A 21,306-nucleotide genomic window follows, 5' to 3' on the forward strand; every position below is an offset into this window, starting at 1 on the left:
ATAAAAAGTAAAAAATAAGAAGTAAGTTATTGAAAGAAAGTCTATTCATTTTCAAAAAGGGCTACCTATATGGAAATGAATAATCGCTTTTTAATGACTAATAAATCAATTCTATGCTGTAAGTGTGCAAGAAAAAGGGCAACTAGTTGATGTGTAATTTGTTTACCCTTATAAAAAAATAATTCATTTTATTAGAAAATTTACAGGAAAACATGTGCGTCTGGATTAAAGAAAATGGATTCTGTCACATGTAACTGTGTGCAGCTTTCTTACAGTGAAACATGACTTCTTGATCCTGGCTACCAGAGCTTGTGCTTACTGCTTGACATGTAAAACGAGGATACAGCTTCCTGATCTTTTTTTATTTCTAGTCAGAGATTTCTCTCTATGTAACATGCATGAACTCTTTTCATGGTTATACCCAAAAGACTGTTCAGGGAAGCAGGAGTGTATCCCCTCTACTTTCACCCCCTCCCCTCTATTTTCACTCCATTGCTTCCAATACAGCGAAGATGAATCACATGCCATGATGCCATTGATGTGAGGGGAAATAGATGGGCCATTTGTTGACAAAACTCATTTTGCAACTTCCAGGTAATAAAATACTCTCTGTTTGGGTTTTTTCCACATCCACGTATTTTTTCTCGTTTTTGCGGATCCAGAAGCAAGTTTGTTCGACATCTACCTTTCCTTTTTTCTCCCTTGTTTGTCTTGACAAATGGGAATGTTTGGTAGCATACATAGTGGTGGGACTGGTCAAAACACACACATCCATGTTCATGTACTGCAAAAAAGACAACTTTTCACTCTCAATTTCAAGAGGATTGAGTTGGGAAATCTTAAAACCTTGATCTTAACAATAATTATGATATAGCCTTACAAATCTAACACATTTAAGCAAGGATTTGGTCTTCTCCTGCATGTTTTTTTAAACATAGGTTTGTCTATAAATCTTTTCTCACATAGAAGAAGCTTTTCACTGAAAGTGTGAAAAGCATAATTGTTGTTCTCGATTGCCACTGAAATAAGAAGTTTTTAAGATATTTATCTTATAGCTGCTATTCACTTACTAAGAAACCCTGGGTCAGCTTGCAGTGAGAGAGGTTGCATAGATGTGAGGATAATGGTTATGGACAGGAAAATGAATGCTGAGAGTATAAATGAAGTAGCAGAACAGAGTTATTAACATTTATCGGTCTAAAAATGTTTACAAAGCCATTTGCAAGGCTTTGAGACTCCAGCAAACAACAGTGAGAGACATTATCGACAAATGGAGAAAACATAGAACAGTGGGACACCATCTCAGGAGTGGCTGGTTTACCAAAATTACTCTTTGACTCTGTGGTAGCCTCTGCCAGCACAGAGTGGGACAAGAACAAACTGAACGAGCGGGTTAGGATGGCCAGCTCTGTCCTGGGCTTGACTCTGTGGAGGTGGTGAGTGAGAGGAGGATGCCAAGTTCACATCCATCATGGACATAATCTCTTACCCACTTCACCGGACTGTAGAGGAGCTGAGCAGCTCCTTCAGTGGCCAACTGAGACACCCTGAGTGCAGGAAGGAGCACCAACGCAGCTCATTCATCACCACCGCTGTCAGACTGTTTAATTCTACTGAATAATAACTTGTGCAACAACCTCTGTATTTGTAAATACTTGCAATCATTGTGACTTTAGCACAATCACCTCCACTGATTACTTTTTACTGTACGTAAGTTATTTTATTCTATTATTACTACTTGTTTTTTGCACATCTACTTTGTTCTTCTTTAATTGCACATTTGTGTGTTACTAAGAGCTGCTGTAACAAGTTAATTTATCTTAAGGTTAGCAACATCCTATAGTAAAGCTTTACAAATTTGATCTATCTGCAGCATGAGGATCAGTGGAAAAACTTGTAGCTTTAAAAATAAAATGAAACAGATAAAAACGAACTCCTATTTTAACTCATCCACAAACTTGTAGCCACCTATTACGTTGCCCAGGTGTTTCAATCTCAGATTTTAAGGCAACAAAGCTTTTTATTCCATTAAACCTTCTGAGTCTCCAGATACTCTCATGAAGATCCAAGAACTGTGTGTGTTTCATGTTTGTTTGTGCCAGTAGCACCTCTATGGTTATTACAAAGAAGTTGGTTGCCATCAACAAGCTTGCAGCCAAAGCTTCCTGCAAGTGATAATTAGAGTCGATGATGTTTTAGAGTCTCATGTTTTTGTAGCCCAGGAGGCCTCTGAAGTGAAAAGAGCTGCTGTGTCACGACCTTCTGAACTTAGAGTGAACTTCTCTCTGTTTCCTTCATTCTTGTGGCCTGACGCAAACTCATTTTTTCTTCAAGTAAATATTGATCTTTCTATCCTGCAGCTGCAGCTTCGAATAGATCATAAAAAAGTGACAAAAAGACTGCTGTAGCTGGAAGGTGGTGAATGACTACAGGGAGAAGGTTCATAGCTGTGTTAAAGGTTGACCGAAGCCAGACAGAGACACCTGATCATAATGACAGCAGAGCTTTGGCCCGCATCAATAAAAGAAGAACTACATGAATCTAAATGTTCGGTGGGATTAGAGCTTTTGATTATATTAAGTGCACTCATTTCCATAAGGTTTTAATTTACTACAACCTAATTTACCTTCATTTTAATTTAATCTTGTTTCTGGTGTTAATAGACCTAAAGTCATGGAGAGCAGAGCCTCTCCCGTGCAAATGTGTTCATACCCCGTTAACATTTCATCATTTTGTCAAATTACAACAATTAAGTTCAGTGTATTTCATTTGGGATTATATGCCGTAGACCAGCACAAGATCTATGGCATACAATCCCCAGAGGTCTTTCCACCTCACAGTTGCACACTGGGAAGTGAGGGAGAAATGACAGTTTGACGGTTTCCAAAAGTTTTTACAAGTAAAAATCCTAAAAGTGTGGAATGTATTTGCTTTTAACTCCCTTTACTTTAATACCCTGATATAAAATCCACAGCATCCTACTGCTGTAAGAATTTAATTTACCTACTTAGTAAACAGAATGTATAATTTAATCTCTGTATAAATCCAGCCTGCTCTGTTAAACCCTCGAGGTTTGTTAGAGAGCATTACTGAACAAACAGCATCATATCAGGGAGAATATTATGAATATGTTTGAACCAGGGTTAGATTAGTAAACAGTCTCCTAAGCTTTGAACATCTCACAGAGCTTTCAGTCCTGAACATCTCAGTCCATCATCTGAAGATGAAAAGAGTGTGGTGCAACAGCAAACCTACCAAGACATGATTCACCTAAAGCAGGAATCTGCAACCTGTGGCTTCATTTTGTCCTAAACCTAAAAGAACAAATAACTGTAAGCTTCATGTAGGTTTTGCAGTTCCAGACAAATTGTATTTAGTTGAAGCAAGGTCTAAAATGGCTCAGTGGATTGTAAAGGTACCTGAACCCCTTCCCTTAACTAACAAGATTAGCAAGGAGAACATTAATCAGAGAGCTGCACAACTCAGATAGTATCTGTCAATGGGACAACTATTAGTTGTGATCTCCACAAATCTGGCCTTTATGCAAAAGTGCCAAGAGGAAAGCCATAAAGTCATATTTGCAGTTTGCAACAAGCGCTTGAGCCATTTAGACTGGGCAAGAAGTTTAGTCACTAGACATATAAAGCATGTACAGGCATTGCCCAAAATGCACGCTTTTCACATTTTAATTTGTACAAACAAAAAAATTGAACACCAAGTAGCTTTTTTCTTCAACGTTACCATTATGTGTCCCTTTCTATTCGTCTTTCACCTTACAATACAGCAGAAATCTTATTGGGATAAGAATTGATTGTGTATTTTTTCATGGATAAAGAAGCAATCTTTTTTTTATTATAGCCAACTGTTGAGAAACATAAGTTTGTTTCTAATTGAAGATAATCAAAACAAAAAAGGAATGAATGCAAATTTTAACAAATCCTATACTATTGTGACAGAAGAATCACAAACATAATCTCAGCATTTTGCACAGAGCACCCTTGATCTGCTTTCATAATCAGAATCAGAATCAGCTTTGTTACCAAGTTCGTACATACAAACAAGGAATTTGACTCTGGTACACTTTGCTCTTTTGTTCTGTTTTTGCATTACAGAATATACAAATTTACAATTTACAATGTACGATATACACATATCTAATAGAAAAGGTGCATTTGCAACATCTGTATGCTGTTGTTCTGTACTCTATTAATGATTTTGAAATATTTTTCTGACGCAGTACATTTCTGGAGGCAAGATGAAACACAATCAAATGTTATCTTTAATAAATAGCAACTATTGTAGAACATTGTGTCGAATATTAATTTATATCTTCAAAAGTATTACCAACATACAAAACCCAGGGAAACCCATCAACTGTAAATATAGTATATGTTATATATTTTATCTACACCACATGACGAAATTATGTTTTACCTGAAGTTACGAGCTCCAATGTGAGTTTCTAAGGCAGTCCATATGCTAGACTCAGTTTAATTTTGTTTTATTTTTCAGCAGACATTTCATTTCAGCTTCGTGGTCAGGGTCAGTGGCGTTGTTCATCATTGCTTCTTTCTGCCAGTGAGATGGATTTATGTTTGTGCTGACTAAGCATCGCCCCATCGTCATTCCTGCCCAATCAAATGCCATGGCATCTCGTGAGGGATTAATAACACAAACACCCTATCAGAGTGACTCAGAAAAAAGAGAGGAAAAAGTCCTTGCAGCAATCTTCCTCACATGTTCTGGCTTTACGTGACAGGTTTTCACAAACAGCCTGTTACATGTCACTAACAAGAGTTGGGAAGAGATTCCCATGCATGTTGCTGCATACAGTGAAGACCAAAATTACTCAGATCAATCACAGTTAAAAATACAGTGCTACAGTGAAATACTCGTTACCCCATGTTGCAGCCACTACCTGTAATACATTTTATTTTGGCTTTATTTCATACAGCAATACAATGTGAAGCATAACTGTAGAGAAAAATAACTTTTATACAGTCATGTTCAATAAGTTTTATTATGGAAATATTTATTTTAGCAACTCAATTCATTACGTGAAACACATTATATAGATTAATTACACACAGGTTTATGCTTTAAAACCTTCATTTCCATTCATTATCATTTTCCTCTCACAGCTAATGATGAAAAAACAGCATTTAAGATTAGGTTATATCAGATAAAATAAAAAACATGTTTTAATATAGAAAAGAATGTTTAATACCTGCTTTAAGATTATTTTGGAAAGGTATTTTAATCTAAACAAGCCCCATCAGTACACATATTCTGATTTATTGAATATGACTGTATAATCTGAAAAGTCTGGCATGCCTCTTCAGTCTGATCCCCATAAACAAATCTGGTGTATCTCATTGCCTTCAGAAGTCCCCTAATTATTAGTAAACTAACAGTCCAGGTAAGGAGAGCATTTAACAGAGAAGCAGCTTATAGGCCCATGGTAACTCTGGAGGAGCTGCAGAGATCTGCAGCTTGGTTGGGAGCCATGAGAAGTCCTGTTTTCAGTTTGCCACAGGCCATGTAGGGGATACTGAAATCATGTGGAGGAACGTGCTCTGGTCATATGAGACCAAAATACTGAGTGACGAAAAATTTGGTGGCAATATCATTGTGTGGGGATGCTTTTACTCAGCAAGGTCAGAGAAGATGGGCAGGGAGTGTTAGGATGAATGGAGCTAAATACAGGGCAATCCAAAGAAGGTCTGCACCCACAAAAGGCTTCTGATTGGGTGGAGGTTCACCTTCTGATAGGAAGAAAAATTCCTAGACATCCAGCCAGGGTTGTAAAAGTGAACAGTTTACATCAAAGCATATTCATGAGCTACATAGGCCCAGTCAATGATCATACCGAAAAGTCACCGAAGTCTGCAGCTGGAACATGAAAAAATGTGTAGAAGTTTAAGGAGTATGAATATTATTGCAAGGCAATTTATAACAGATTTAAACTTTCACCAGTCTCTATGTCTTCTACTATGTGAACTACAGTTAAATGCTTTAAAGTATAACTCTGGAAGTCTGGTTAGATTATTATCAGGTTAATATACGAGTGATGGAATTGGATTACATTTTATTGCATACTTTATCAACTCTGTCTTCAACTCTTATGACTCTTGATTTAAGGGTGCACACAAGTCTGCATTAATCTGTTTTCATTATTATGACCTTTAGCTTTAGCAGTAGATCTTTCACAGAGCTATATCCCTGAGGATAATTCAAACAAGAGAAAAAAATCTGAGTTATAGTGGAAACTCTGGGTATTTATGAGGCATGGAGCTGCAGCTGTAAAAGCAGCTCCGCGACAAACAAATGATTCATGATTGTACTCCAGCATCCAAAATGATGGATGATTAGGAAGAAAGCAAACAGCCAAGATTATGTTGCAAAAGCAGCACTTTTTATTTAACTGGCTGCTGCAAAAGAAATGTTCAGAAATCTTTACGTGCAGCACAAAAAATATTGATGTCTGTAATATACAAATAAAGACTGTCATCTTTACATAACCACTTGAAATAAAAGATGAAAAAACATGTTTTTTGTTCCTCCTCCTATATTAGCTTCAGATAAAAATATTTTGCTTTAGATCAGTCAAAAACAAAATATCATGGATCCAGCATTTCAACTCTTAATAAGAGACAAAAGCGGACATCAAAACCATTTTAGTGCTTCAGTTCAAGTTTTGTAATTTAATATAAGAACAGTTAAACCCTTTTTTATTCTGGAGGTTTATATCAGTGTTTGATGTTTGAATCCAACCTCACACTATATTTCTAGAGGAAACCACACAGATGTAAATGGATACAGAATTGTTTGAGATTTTTTAGAGCAATTCTAAAAGCTTTTTGCTAAGGCAAAAATCTCAATTGCTCAAACAGCATTGAAATGAAACTCAGATATTTCAACTTTAACATCTTTGCACTTTTTCTCTAGCTGCAGCAACATTAACTTCTTTATTAAGCTGTGAGTTTAAAAGACAAATATCATACGTGCTCAGATATCAAACTGTCCACATCTCATGAATATTTCCAGGCCTTGCTTTGCTTTTATTAAACACATTATCTTAAACCAACAACATCTCTGACAGAAAGAGGATAAGCTCCTCATCTCAGGCTTTATCGAGGAATAAAAATATATCCACGTTTCTCATCAGTACTGCAGATTTAATGATGAGTATCAAAGTCTATTTTAAAGGAAAATCTTCTGAATTAAAACAGTTCACAGAAGTGGAGCTATATAAGCATGTTCAAGTTTAGCTTTCTTGAGTTATGCACATGGTCTTTAAAGATTTGTTTATAGGAAGAACAGCAGATGCTACAATAGTAGATTGAAATGTTTAGATTCTTAGATTAGATGGACTATTTTTTGGTCAAACCTAACATCAGCACCTCTATAAGTAAACATTTATTAAGAGGTCAGCCTCCAAATATGATGAAGAACTCCAAACTGTAGCAGGAATGATGGTAGCTGTTTTTTCAGTAAACTTTTAGTCCCAAATAAGTGTTTTTTCAACAATAAAAATGGATGGATGGATGGATGGATGGATGGATGGATGGATGGATGGAGTCGATTTAAATAAATGTGTTGGTCTATGGCATAGAATGTAAAATAGATTAAAGTTTTTGGTTGCAACATGACAAAATATACAAAGATTCCAGAGGTATTAATACATTACAAAGGCAATGTAAATGAGTGAATAGATACAAAATTTAGACAAAAGACATGAACAAAAACTCCAAGAACAAAACCAATAATACTTGCATCAAATTCCAAACTTTTCCAGGAATTCTTGTTGTTTGCAGCTCTCAGTACCAACCACAAGGACATTCTGGGACTGTATCCCATATTTAATAGATTTTTTTGCAGGATATTTGATATTGGTATGGTTAAACAGAATACAGACAGAGGAAAAAGACAGAGACAAATGGACAATAGGAATCAAAAAAAGGCAACCAGACAAAAACTAATCTTATCCATCTGCACGGGTCAAATTTCACACAGGAAATGGGTTTCTTTCTCTCTTCTCTTCCCCATCGATCCCTCTTTCTGTTCACCTTCTTTTGTTATTTCCATCACTCCCACCTTTCAATCTCCTTGGCACAGATGAATGGATAGACAGGAAATAAAAAGACCAGCTGGGTATTTTTCTGTCGTTTAGCCGTACTTTATGAAGAAAAACAGTCTGGTTTTTCTGGGGAGGCGACAAGAGAACATAAGTTTACTGATCTAACTTGGTGGAACAAACATGTTCTTATGCACTGGGTAAAATAAGCTGTTTTCATATATCTTAATGTTGTATTTCTTTACATAATACGTAAATAAAAATCTTTTTTCTATCACCAAGTGAAGAGTTGATTGTTCTGACTATACTGTATCAGTGTACTGCTCAGCCACAACCTGGAGATAATGCGTATATTTGGTATATTTACCAGAGCAGATGTCATTGAGTTGATTGATTTCTTCCTGAAGTTTGAGAAGCAGAAGGTTCTGCAATATTTCATGCTGCTGCTCTTCATCCTCCACCCCGAGAAGCTCCAGGTGATGCTCCTTTAGTCTCAGTAAAGCTCGGCCTGCAAATGTATTTATAACCTACACATCTGTATTCAAACCAGTAAGCTACACTAAAACATTTTAGAGCTCAGCATAAATATTACCAAAGTTGTTTTGTTTCAAACCCATTGCAAACATTGATTGTAAACCCAGCATCTTCTGGACATTTAGTTTTACCAGTTATCTCCCCCCCAAAAAAACAAAGGGATTAGTTGTACCTGATATATCATGTTTGATGATGCTTTTGCAGAGTGTCTTAATGTGTCCCGGGTGCTTTTCCTGAATCCATTCCAACACCTCTTCCACAGACCAGGACGATGCTTGCTGTGACTGGCTCATAATCCCTAAACTACATCAGCAACACCCTGATATGAAACAAAAATCATGAAGCCTTAGAACTGTCTAAAGAAAAGACACAATTAACTCCATCCATATTTGTCTGCCATGACAGTATGTTCCCCGAGCAACAATCCCAAATTCCCCCAGAGAAACCCGAAGGCGTTCCCAGACCAGTGGGGATACAGGGACCATTAAGCAAGGTCTGAATCTGCCCCGGTATTTCCTCACGGTAAGAAAGAACCCAAACAAATACCATAGGGAGGAATCTTACTACCATACCCAACCATTTTAGGGTAATCTTCATGATTAAACCAATTTTAGTAATTTAATTGCCTAAGATTGAGAGGAGATAACTCTCATTCCAACTGCTTCTGTTTCATTACACTGACTTTCTTTTATTACCAGAAAAATAAAAGACAAGTGTCAATTTACAGATAATTGAAAACCTTTGAGATGGGAAAACCCTGTATTTGTTATACGTAGCAGGTCTGATTTCGTTTCTTTAATCTTTTCATGCAGCCTTTAGTGTCAATCAGAAATCTGCACAGTACACATCAGAGGAAGCTATTCTTCTCTTCTTCAGAAGAACGTGGATAAGCTGCCAGACATTTTCCTTCAATTCATAAAACACCACTGCACCATGAGAATCTACTCACTGCTTTGAAATCATTTGAAAACTATTTATGTATTTACTCAGGTCATACTTTATCTGATATTAAAATGTGTTAGATAATCTGAAACATTTAGGTGTGACAAAAAAAAAAAAAAAGAAACCTATAAGGGAGAAAATCGTTTTTCACAACACTAAATAGTTTTTCTTTCTCGGAATTTCTTTTTTTATAAAGTAAAAATTGTGATTTACATTCACAACTTGTATGCTTGTATGCTACATTTACAGGCTCGGCAATCGTCAAATGCTTTGAGGGATATTAATTTAGTAATCTAAGCACATAAACCTAATGTTATTGAAAGAACTCCCCACACAGTTTCTTAGACTTGAATATCTTATCTTGTCTACAAATAACTGCCCATCATATTCTGTTTATCTTAGATCGGGTCAAGATCCAGGAAGGAGAATCCATACACCCATCTCCTCAGCATATTCTGGAGGATCCCAAGGCAGTTACAAACCAGAAGGAATTAATATCTCCTCCTGTTAGTTCTGGGTGTGCCCGAAGATCTCCTTCCAGTGGGTCATACTTGGAAAACCTCCAAAAGGGGGAATCCAGATTCCTCATCAGGTGCCCAAACCACATAAACTGTCAGGTTTTTAACCGAAAGTAACAAAAGCTCTACTCTAGGGGTCTCCAACTCCAGTCCTCAGGAGCTACTGTCTTGCAGCTTTTAGATGCTTATCTGCTTCAACACACCTAAATCAAATGAATGGCTCATTACCAAGCATTGGCAACACTTCCTGAAGAGGTAATTCAACAATTTCATTCAGCCGTGTTGGAGCCAGGATAACTCTAAAAGTTGCAGGAAAGTAGCTCTCGAGGACTGGAGGTAAGTGCTTTACTCTGAACACCCTCTGAATGACAAAGTTCCTCACTCTAAAGCAAAGGCTGAGCCTAGCAACATATCAATAACCAAATTGAGAAAAGCTGCAGAATATATGCATCCAGGAGGCAAATGTTTATATGCTTTTAATAATTTCAATTATTCTGTTGGGATTTTTAAAATGGTCTGTCATAATATTGTTCCAGTTAAAACAGAATATATAAAAATATGTCATGTCCCAAAAAAAGCAATGTGATACTACCTAAACTTGTATGTCTGTCACCAGACAATCTGATCTCAGCAATTCAGCTGCCATTGCTGTGACCATGAAGACATCAGCTCACTGACATTTAGCTTAAGACACATTATCCGACATCATATCTGTCTGGTGTGAGGAAACGGCACTTTATAACGCTATTTGGCACGTGCTGTGTCACCTACTTCTTCTGCATAAGCCTATTTTCCAGTGATTAAGCTGACAACCTCCTGAACATTTTGGTGAATAACTGAGCTGAATCCTTATATGAAATAGTGAAACCAACCAGCTCTGACATTGAGAGGTCAAAAACACTTCTGTTTCGTTTTATTATTTTTATGGAGTCCCTGAGGTTTGGGTTTTTCTTACAGTCTTCTCCCACTGGGCGACAGTGCTATAGGGCAAAAAGCTGCTAAACTGTTGATGTGACCTTTTCAGTAGGCCAGGCGAGTTATTAGGGTTGTAAATATAGGAATGCAATTTCCCTGAGTTAATTAAGAATGAGGTATGATTGGCTCAGACAATAACGAGCTCCCACCGGAGGAACTGACATACAGAAAGTGACCGGGGCAAAGAGATGGAGAAAAGTTAACCCTTAAAGTGGGGATGAGCTGAGGGTAAAGGAAATCCTACGGTGGTCTATAATGCTGATACTATACCTGAAGACAGCATTTCCTAAACTGTACAGGCCCCATTGGGTCTGTTATTTTATAGAGACATAAAGTGACTGTATAGCTTGTCTCATCTGCTGGAAGCACTTTAATTTAGATTTAGCTACTGAACCAGGACTTGTAAACAAAGATAATACGTAACAAACCACGTTACTGCATTCTATAGTTCTCCATGTTACTAAACTCAGTAGCCTTTGCTTTCTCTACAACCAATACAGTGAAAAAGTACAGATTTCACCTACTTTGCTTTTTTATTGTCATATCAAACAAACATAACTTGAGTACATATTCAAAATGCAGTTTGCAACTGGTGATTTCCTTGAAGAGAAAAAAACTATCCAACCAACCAACCAGACTATGTGAAAAGGTAATTGTCACTCCTATTAAATTGTGAATTACCTTTGATTAATCACATTTTTTTATCAATTTGACTAACCACAACCAGGCCTGGTTGCTGGCAGACTTGTAGAATCAAGAAATCACCTAAAAGGATCCTGTCTGCAAACATGAAGTTATCTAAAAGAAAAGAAAATAGATACTGTAAGTCTGGAAAGGGTTACACATCCATTTTAAAGGCTTTTGGACTGAAGTGAACTACAGTGAGCCATTATCTACAAATGAAGAAAACATCGAACAGTCCCAAAGTGGCCAGCATATAAAAACTTCTCTAAGAGCACATTAACGGCTCATCCAGGAGGTCCTAAAAGAACCAAGAACAGTATCTTAAGTAATTCAGACCTCATTTACCTCAGTTAAGGTCTGTGTTTATGATTTAAAAATAAGAAAGGGAGACTGGGCAAAAATGGCATTAATGGGAGAGTTCAAATGCTAAAACTAATGCTGACACAAAGGCTCTCCCACATTAGCCAGAAAACATCTTGATAATCGCAAACATTGGTAAAAAAATATTCTGTGGACTGACAAAACAAAAGCATGGCCTTAACCAGACCCTACATGCTTAAAAACTCTCCCATGTTGCTGACTTAAAAGTAATCTGCAAAGAGGAGTGGGCTAAAATTCCTGGTCTGTAAAAAGACTAATTACTAGCTACTGCAAACGCTTAGCTGGTAATTACTTTTTCACATAGGGTCAGGTTGGTTTGATAGCTTTGTTTTCTCTCAATAAATGAAATTATCATTTGAAAACTGCCTCTTTGTATTTACTAAGGTAATATCTGTCTGACATTAAAACGTGCGACAGAAAAGCAAAAATAAAAGGAATCTGTAAAGGGGAATCCCTTGCGTTCATCCCAATGAAACAGTCTTGACATACAGAATCTGAAGAGTCTGTCCTTATGCTACTCTCTAGCAGGTCATCTTGTCTGCTGCTTTTTGAAAGATACCAGAATGTATTTCCTCCAGCAAGTCAATTTGCCAGAACCTGGCAGGAGGTCGGAGGTCTGGCAGAAAATATTCTAAATACAGAATAAGTTCAAAAACAACATTTATGTCCTAGAGCTCAAGTAGATGCCCTCTCTCTCACACATTTCAGAGATGCAGCCTGTAGATTAAATGTGGCTGGTCTCATGAAACAAAATAAATCAGGGCACACCAAAAGGATCCAAGATGTAATTCCGCCCCCTTGTGGTTTCTTAAAGACGTACAACAACTTCTAAGATGTGAGACTTTATTTTCGTATTATGTAAAGAAAAGGGGGGAAATTAAAAAAAAAATACAATTATGTGGTTGTATAAGTGTGCACAATTCTTATCACTAGGCATGTGGCTTTGTTCAGAATTGACCATTGCATTCAAACTCATGTTGAACAGGAATAGGTACACACCTGCCATCATTTAAGGTGCTCTGATTAACCACAAAAACAGCTGTTCTGGTAGGTCCTGACATTTTCCTCAGCCTCAACTCACTCTAAATTTCAAGGTCTGCAGAGAGCTTTCAAAGTATGTCAAATGGTATAAGTCAGGAGAAGAGCACAAAATAATTTCCAAGGTTTTAGATAACATGTAACAGTATACAGACAAGTCATCAAGAGATGAATTTGTGACCTAAGAGTGACAGTACCAACAGCTGGTTGTCCCTCAAAAGTTGAAAGATCTGACAAGGTCTATTTGAGCTGCACACGTTAAAACAATCTTCCAAATTCTGTGAGTGCCTGCGCTATGAGGTAGGCTGACATGATGTATTAATTCTTATTATTTAAGTTATCCAAACTCTGCTACATTTTGCAAAAGTACATTTGAAGTTTCCTAAAGCATGTGGGATAATGTGTTCTGGACTGGTCTAAAGAAATGATAATTCCAAAAAGGTATGTTCTGGCAAAAACACCATAACATCAGCAAAAGAACATCACACACCAACAGTAAACCATGGTGGTGGTGGAAGCACCATGCTTTGGGACTGTTTGTCTTCAGCTGTAGTTGTGGGTGTTAATTGAAATGTCAGGAAGTTCCAGATACCAGTCAGTGTTTGTAAAAAAAAAAAAACGCCCAGGCTTCTGCTGGAAAGCTGAAAATGAAGAGTTTTATCCTCCAGCACGACAGTGATGCATAGCAAATGGCAACTCAATGCACAGGCCCAATTCATCACAGGTATATAGAAAAAGAAATTTACCAAATTCGAATTGAATTAGTCCAATTCATTCCAATCCAACCCAAACAAAGTGATATTCAGATCCAACTGCATACCGTTGACTACGATCCTGACTGTTGTGCAGTATAATCACTTACAGCGCACTAAATATAGCTATTAATTCACGCACTACCTTTTCAGATTGATGCAGAATTAGAGCAGTTTATTGACTTTGTATGATTACAGGTGTGTGTGTTTCTGCTGGGTAAAATAAAGAGTGTTTAATCAAACTACAGCAATTCATCATGGAATGTTGCTCTGAAGCAATTTCTAGCTTCAGAAGAAAGAAGGCAACCCGGCCGATCGATTAAGAACTCTGTAAGATCACTGGATCTCAACATCAAACATGCAAATAAGAGTTCAAGTATCATTACTTTTAACCACAGTACACTCTTCGCACAGATTATATTTCAGTTAGTGGCTGCATTTACCTTCAGTCCGGTGTCTTTAAAGTTGATATAGACTCGCCTGTCTGTACCTGCCCAAATCAAGGAAGTTTCAGCTCAGGTATGTTTATGCTCCGCCCACTCTTCCACTCCTCGGTGATGCATTCAGTAGTTGTCAGAAATATCTTTAATATCACCGATAATGATAAATATGTTGGGAAAACGTTTGATCGTACGCATAGTGATTGTCATAAACGTTATTAGTGCACTTTTAGATTTTTTTAGGTAATGTGTGTTATTTGAACAAAATAGGACTTTATATATATATATATATATATATATATATATATATATATATATACACAGGTCCTTCTCAAAATTAGCATATTGTGATAAAGTTCATTATTTTCCATAATGTAATGATGAAAATTTAACATTCATATATTTTAGATTCATTGCACACTAACTGAAATATTTCAGGTCTTTTATTGTCTTAATACGGATGATTTTGGCATACAGCTCAGGAAAACCCAAAATTCCTATCTCTCAAAATTAGCATATTTCATCCGACCAATAAAAGAAAAGTGTTTTTAATACAAAAAACGTCAACCTTCAAATAATCATGTACAGTTATGCACTCAATACTTGGTTGGGAATCCTTTGGCAGAAATGACTGCTTCAATGCGGCGTGGCATGGAGGCAATCAGCCTGTGGCACTGCTGAGGTCTTATGGAGGCCCAGGATGCTTCGATAGCGGCCTTTAGCTCATCCAGAGTGTTGGGTCTTGAGTCTCTCAACGTTCTCTTCACAATATCCCACAGATTCTCTATGGGGTTCAGGTCAGGAGAGTTGGCAGGCCAATTGAGCACAGTGATACCATGGTCAGTAAACCATTTACCAATGGTTTTGGCACTGTGAGCAGGTGCCAGGTCGTGCTGAAAAATGAAATTTTAATCTCCATAAAGCTTTTCAGCAGATGGAAGCATGAAGTGCTCCAAAATCTCCTGATAGCTGCATTGACCCTGTCCTTGATAAAACACAGTGGACCAACACCAGCAGCTGACACGGCACCCCAGACCATCACTGACTGTGGGTACTTGACACTGGACTTCTGGCATTTTGGCATTTCCTTCTCCCCAGTCTTCCTCCAGACTCTGGCACCTTGATTTCTGAATGACATGCAGAATTTGCTTTCATCCGAAAAAAGTACTTTGGACCACTGAGCAACAGTCCAGTGCTGCTTCTCTGTAGCCCAGGTCAGGCGCTTCTGCCGCTGTTTCTGGTTCAAAAGTGGCTTGACCTGGGGAATGCGGCACCTGTAGCCCATTTCCTGCACACGCCTGTGCACGGTGGCTCTGGATGTTTCTACTCCACACTCAGTCCACTGCTTCCGCAGGTCCCCCAAGGTCTGGAATCGGCCCTTCTCCACAATCTTCCTCAGGGTCCGGTCACCTCTTCTCGTTGTGCAGCGTTTTCTGCCACACTATTTCCTTCCCACAGACTTCCCACTGAGGTGCCTTGATACAGCACTCTGGGAACAGCCTATTCATTCAGAAATTTCTTTCTGTGTCTTACTCTCTTGCTTGAGGGTGTCAATAGTGGCCTTCTGGACAGCAGTCAGGTCGGTAGTCTTACCCATGATTGGGGTTTTGAGTGATGAACCAGGCTGGGAGTTTTAAAGGCCTCAGGAGTCTTTTGCAGGTGTTTAGAGTTAACTCGTTGATTCAGATGATTAGGTTCATAGCTCGTTTAGAGACCCTTTTAATGATATGCTAATTTTGTGAGATAGGAATTTTGGGTTTTCATGAGCTGTATGCCAAAATCATCCGTATTAAGACAATAAAAGACCTGAAATATTTCAGTTAGTGTGCAATGAATCTAAAATATATGAATGTTAAATTTTCATCATTACATTATGGAAAATAATGAACTTTATCACAATATGCTAATATTTTGAGAAGGACCTGTATATATATATGCATACATAAAAAGGAAAAACATTTCATAAAATGTAAAATAGCAAACAATCAACAGCAGAAACAAGAATAAAACAACAGGAACACTAGAAAAATGTGGCACCAAATTACTGGATATTAAAACCCTTTCTAAATAATAAAGTTTTAAGCTCCGATTTAAAACGACCAAGGTCAGAGATATGTCTTATAGCTTGATTGCAGCTGATAATGTTGCTGCTTGCCGTGATTGGAAGCAAGCATAATTATTTGACATTTTTCTGTTTACACAGCATGTAGAGAAAAAAACAATCTGTGGAAGTAAATTGCATGAATATAAATGTGAACCCTTGTTCCTATCGAGTCTTATAAGGAGGAAATAGTTAAAAAAAAACATGACAATTTATCATAGTTAAATTTTAAAAACAATAAAAAAATATCTACATTGTCAAAGCACATTATTTAAAAGTAGGTTTTAGTTCAAGTGTTTAATTGATCTAATTTAAGCAGCTGTTATATCTGGAACAATTTAAACTTACAGTAAATTTCAGAAGAAAGAGTAGTTTTACTGGTTGGGTCTTCAACATTACCACCTGTAGACATTCTTGTAGTTTTGCTACAATATATTAACAAAAAGGTGACGAACCAAGTTTGTTTTAACATTTGAATATCAAATTAAAATGTAAATATCCTTCAGTCATTTCACAGATACTGCTCAGAGTGCAATTTTATTCACCTACTGCAGTCTTCTGCTCTTGAACTTATCACATCTTCTGTTTGTTTTCGCTAACAATTTGTCTGATTGCTCCAAACATATAGACTCATATCCTTAAATTTGTGATGAAGTTAAAAAGCTGCTGTTATACTAATTTCTGAAACTGATGACCAGAAACGTCATTTTGTCGCACGTCATGTGATAAAACAATTGCTTACTTCACTCCAGCATGTTCAAAATGTAACTTAATGTAGAAACGTCATCTGTGTTTAGCAGCGTTTTGACTGAGGAGGGAATCATGGACAAACGTCAAAACCAAGTTTTGTCTCTATGCAGTTAAGGGTTTAAAGAGAGAACAATGACATTTTAATCTGTGAGAACCAGAGGTCAAAATGGGAATCCGTTTATACAAACGATTGAGGCATTAAAATGGCAACCGTTTTGATTACTATCAGTTTGATCAATATTTTTTATTTCAGAATCTGAAATTTTGGGAATGTTTAGGCCATATTCTGGTCTATTCAGGTAGGCAACACTAAAATAGAGAAGCACAGATCCAAAAGAACTTTCTTTGGGAAACTACAGAGTACAAAAGCTACTGAAATAATAAACTGAAGGAAAACTCAGATAGTGGCATCATTGACTTCACAAGCACAAAAACAGAGTAGTAGGAGAAAGTAGCAGAGTTAGGAAATGTGGCCAGCATGGCCTACAGTAGCTCAAGCCTACGGCAGAATAACCACATCTTTATCAAAAGTATATAAGCCACAAATAAAAATAGGCAAAGTTTTTGTCAATGAAACATGAGTTTGTTACACAGGGAATGAGTGTGATCACTGTTCTACTTTCAGAAAACAAAAACAAAAAACAATAGAAAAGCATGAGAATAAATTGATTTTGCACCAAGTTATCAAAACTTTCCTCTAATTAAATAGCCAACTGATCGCTGTAGTTTGGGCAACCCAAACATGGTGAACTCATAATGGATTTAAGTGTAATTTGAAATCTACATCCAGCAGAGGGCGTAAACGTCCAGCTTCTGTAAAACCTTTTACACCTTCTCGCCTGGGCACCAGCAGCAGCAGAGCAATCCTCAACTGGAAGTTTGTAGTGGTCACATGACGATGTTGTGGATTTATTATTCCACATGTCCAGGTTCGGTCTGACCGCACTGCAGGGCTGCTGACAGTCTCTGCAACACTGACAGGAGGTGTTCATGCTGCAGTTTTTTCTTTTATTCTCTCGGTTCAGTAACGGCAGCGGTGATAACATTCCAAGGCGTGAAGACGCGACTGTTAAAAGGAAATTATGAGGAAGGCAGAGCTGTGATTTTTGATCCTGAGAAAGAAGGTGAGGCATTTGCTGTATCTTTTTATATATCAGATTTATGTCAGGCATGATTATTATAATCCGACATAAATTGCAGGTTAATGTTTTACCGTTTCACATGTATTTCAATAGCTAACGAAGAAAATAAGCACTATTTATTGAATGAACTAATTTGTAAATGTTTCTAATATTAATGCTTTTCCTATGTGCTAACAGGTTAACATACATTTTCTGTGACATCAAAAGGCTTTATTTTGACCTCCTAAACAGGGTCAATATGTATTAATTTGTCATTGCAATCAAGATAAATTGATAGTTTACAGCTGATATGCTGCATTTTTTACCACAACATTGCACTACAAAAGACAGGAAACACACATTTAATGCAATTCATCCGCAGAAAATTGTTACTTTGTATTTCAGGGCTCATTAATGAAGTATCTCTTTAATGAGGGGAGAAAATAGGTTAATATCCATGGATGGCTGAGCAGTGGCATGGGAGTTTTGCATGATGTCTATTGAGAGATTATGCTGCATTGGGCTCATATGCATCAATTATAATAATTTGACTTCTAATATGAGTTTCATAGTTTTGAAATATTACTTTAAGGTCATTGTTGTATAGTTCATCTTTAAATGCATGTTTCCAGCAGAGACCACACACACTGCCATCCTCAGGCCTGGCAGACAGTTGGTTGCTTGTTGGGGACATATGACAAGATAATTATGTTCCCCCACGTTGAGAGGTCAGAGAGTGGTCGGCCTGCTTTTATCTGTCAATTTCCTATCCCCTTTCAAACCATCAAAAAATAATGCTTTGTGAAGTCATTGCCATGAACAGACTGCAAGCTCTGTGTAGCAATTTTGTACTCCAGAACTTATTTCTTTTTCATTAAAATGCACAACATACATGCCATAAAGTTATCGAACTGATCGAATGTCCAGCTCAACAACATACAGCTTTTGCATTTTATTGTGATCAAAAACAAGTGCAATATTCTCTTTTAGTTCAATTCAATTCAGTTTAATTATAAAGCACCAATTAACAACAAATGTCTCAATCCTCTTTACAAAAAATCCAATTTGAATACATCAATATCTAATCCACACAAACTAATTATACATACTTATTCAAAGTAAATTATATCCATTTCAATTCAATCCTAGTTAGAAAAAAAACAGTGCAGTCAAGTTCAGTTTATTTTTCCAATTGGTAAAAATTTTCCTATCTAAAAAAAATCCAGCCATTTGCATCGTGTCACTGACTTTGCAGCAATTTCCCTTCCTGAACCTCGACCCAGCGCCAGTGGATATTCGACTGCATGGTGTTGTTAACTTTCCAGCAATCCCTCCCACTGAGCAAAGATTTAGCAACAGTGCAGAGGAGAAATCCCCTTCAGTAGGAAGAAACCCCCAGCAGAGCGTGACTCACTGTGAACAGCCATCTGCCATGACTGACTGGGGGTTTGAGAAGACAGAGCACACACAGCAAAACACAGAAGCCCTGGTCCAGAAGTACTTTCATTAGTAGAAAAGTAAAGAGTTATCTATGTATCTCTATATCTGTGGGATGAAAAATATATCAGAATTAGTCACAGCAATAGCTCATTCAATTGCAGTGACTAGAAGAGAATGAGGGTTAAACCAGAAAGTCAGGATCAGGTGTATTCTTTATAGAAAGAGAACATAAAGGCATTAGCAGCAACAGCTCATGCGATAGCCCCCCTCCAGGAAGGTGTCATGGCTAAACAGAACACCAGGCCAGGGGTAACTTCTTTGAAAAGAGAAAAGGAGAGAATAAAGATTATGTCAGCATTAACTGCAGATAATGCATAATTGGAGAGTATTAGGAGAAAGTTATAGAGTGATGAAAGGTGGTCAGTATACCCTCCAACAGTCTAAGAGTTTAGCAGCATACTTATAGCCAAGCCCGGCAATAGGGGGGGACAAACAGGTCCATTGTCCCAGACCTAGAATAGGGTAGGGTTCCAAGAATCTGAAATAGGCTTACAGCCTAATTTAACTGCTTCACTAACTCTGTCGTTGCGCGCAACCCCTAATGGGGAGAATCGGATGCAACAAAAGGCAGTGGAAAAATTCATAAATTAGCTTACTCTTAACCATTATATAACTTTTAAAAACCATTTAACTTTCATAAAATACAGTAATTTCTTGTGCTTTCTGCAGGTGTTTACTCTGTCCTAAAATTTTTCTTGAACAGAAGAGGTTTATTTGTTACCCTTCTTGTCAGAGGACCATTGTACAAACTGTTTGATTACCTGTGCTTGCAAATGTACTTATTTTCACCTGCTGCTACTGTTAAGGAAGCTTTGCCCCGGAGGCCATGGTCAAAAAGTCTTCACCTCACTGTATGTGGTGATGTCCTCACACCAACCTGCTGCCACTGTAAAGGTAGCTCTGTCCTGGTGGGCATGGTCGAGAAATCTTCGCCTCACTGTACATGCAGAAGCTCTCACACCAACCTGCCGCCACTGTAAAGGTAGCTCTGTCCTGGTGGGCATGGTCGAGAAATCTTCGCCTCACTGTACATGCAGAAGCTCTCACACCTGCCTGCTGTCACTGTAAAGCAAACTGCCCCAGTGGACATGGCCCAGAAGTTGCACAGATTTAATCACACTGACCTGCTGCCAGTGTTAAGTAAGCTCTGCCCTGGTGCCCACTCTACTGTATAACATATTAATCTGCAATAGACAGTGGTGGTGCTTGCTGTACATTATTTGATGTCCTGAATTTTTCCTCATTGCAGCTGAACCTCTCACCTTGAAGTTCTTTTTTATCTGGACAACTGTTCTTACAAGTATAGTATACAGTGTATGACAGTAGTCCTACATGAGATGGCATTTTGATGGAAAGCGATAATGGCTGCAAACATTTCTTTGGAGGTAACCTTTGCTGACATGGGAAGATAATGATTTCAAGCCCATCTTTGCCACTTTCCTAGCAAACAGTCCGAGTGATTACAGCTGTGCTCTTTCACAGATCTAAAAGTC

At 37.6% G+C, this 21,306-nt stretch overlaps 1 protein-coding gene and 1 long non-coding RNA gene across 4 annotated transcripts in view; one reads left to right on the forward strand and one right to left on the reverse strand.

The window, feature by feature from the left end:
• Positions 1 to 6,393: 6,393 nt before the first annotated feature.
• LOC124882045 lies at positions 6,394 to 14,447 on the reverse strand. The gene is made up of 4 exons (XR_007041803.1): positions 14,345 to 14,447; positions 8,784 to 8,930; positions 8,445 to 8,585; positions 6,394 to 8,206 (listed from the first exon to the last, which is right to left on the reverse strand). It is a non-coding gene; the product is annotated as an uncharacterized LOC124882045 (long non-coding RNA).
• The window catches only part of scara5 (scavenger receptor class A, member 5 (putative)), a 105,842-nt gene continuing 94,896 nt past the window's right edge, over positions 10,361 to 21,306 (forward strand). For 2 of the 3 annotated variants that reach the window (XM_047388160.1, XM_047388161.1), the window contains exons 1-2: positions 13,204 to 13,449; positions 18,218 to 18,316. The gene's annotated coding sequence lies outside the window, so the exon portion shown is untranslated. Of the gene's footprint in view, positions 10,408 to 13,203; positions 13,450 to 18,217; positions 18,317 to 21,306 lie in introns of those variants that run through there. The other variant, XM_047388159.1, reaches the window with a different exon arrangement.

This window comes from Girardinichthys multiradiatus, chromosome 15, assembly GCF_021462225.1.
Source record: "Girardinichthys multiradiatus isolate DD_20200921_A chromosome 15, DD_fGirMul_XY1, whole genome shotgun sequence".
Taxonomy (NCBI): Eukaryota; Metazoa; Chordata; class Actinopteri; order Cyprinodontiformes; family Goodeidae; genus Girardinichthys; species Girardinichthys multiradiatus.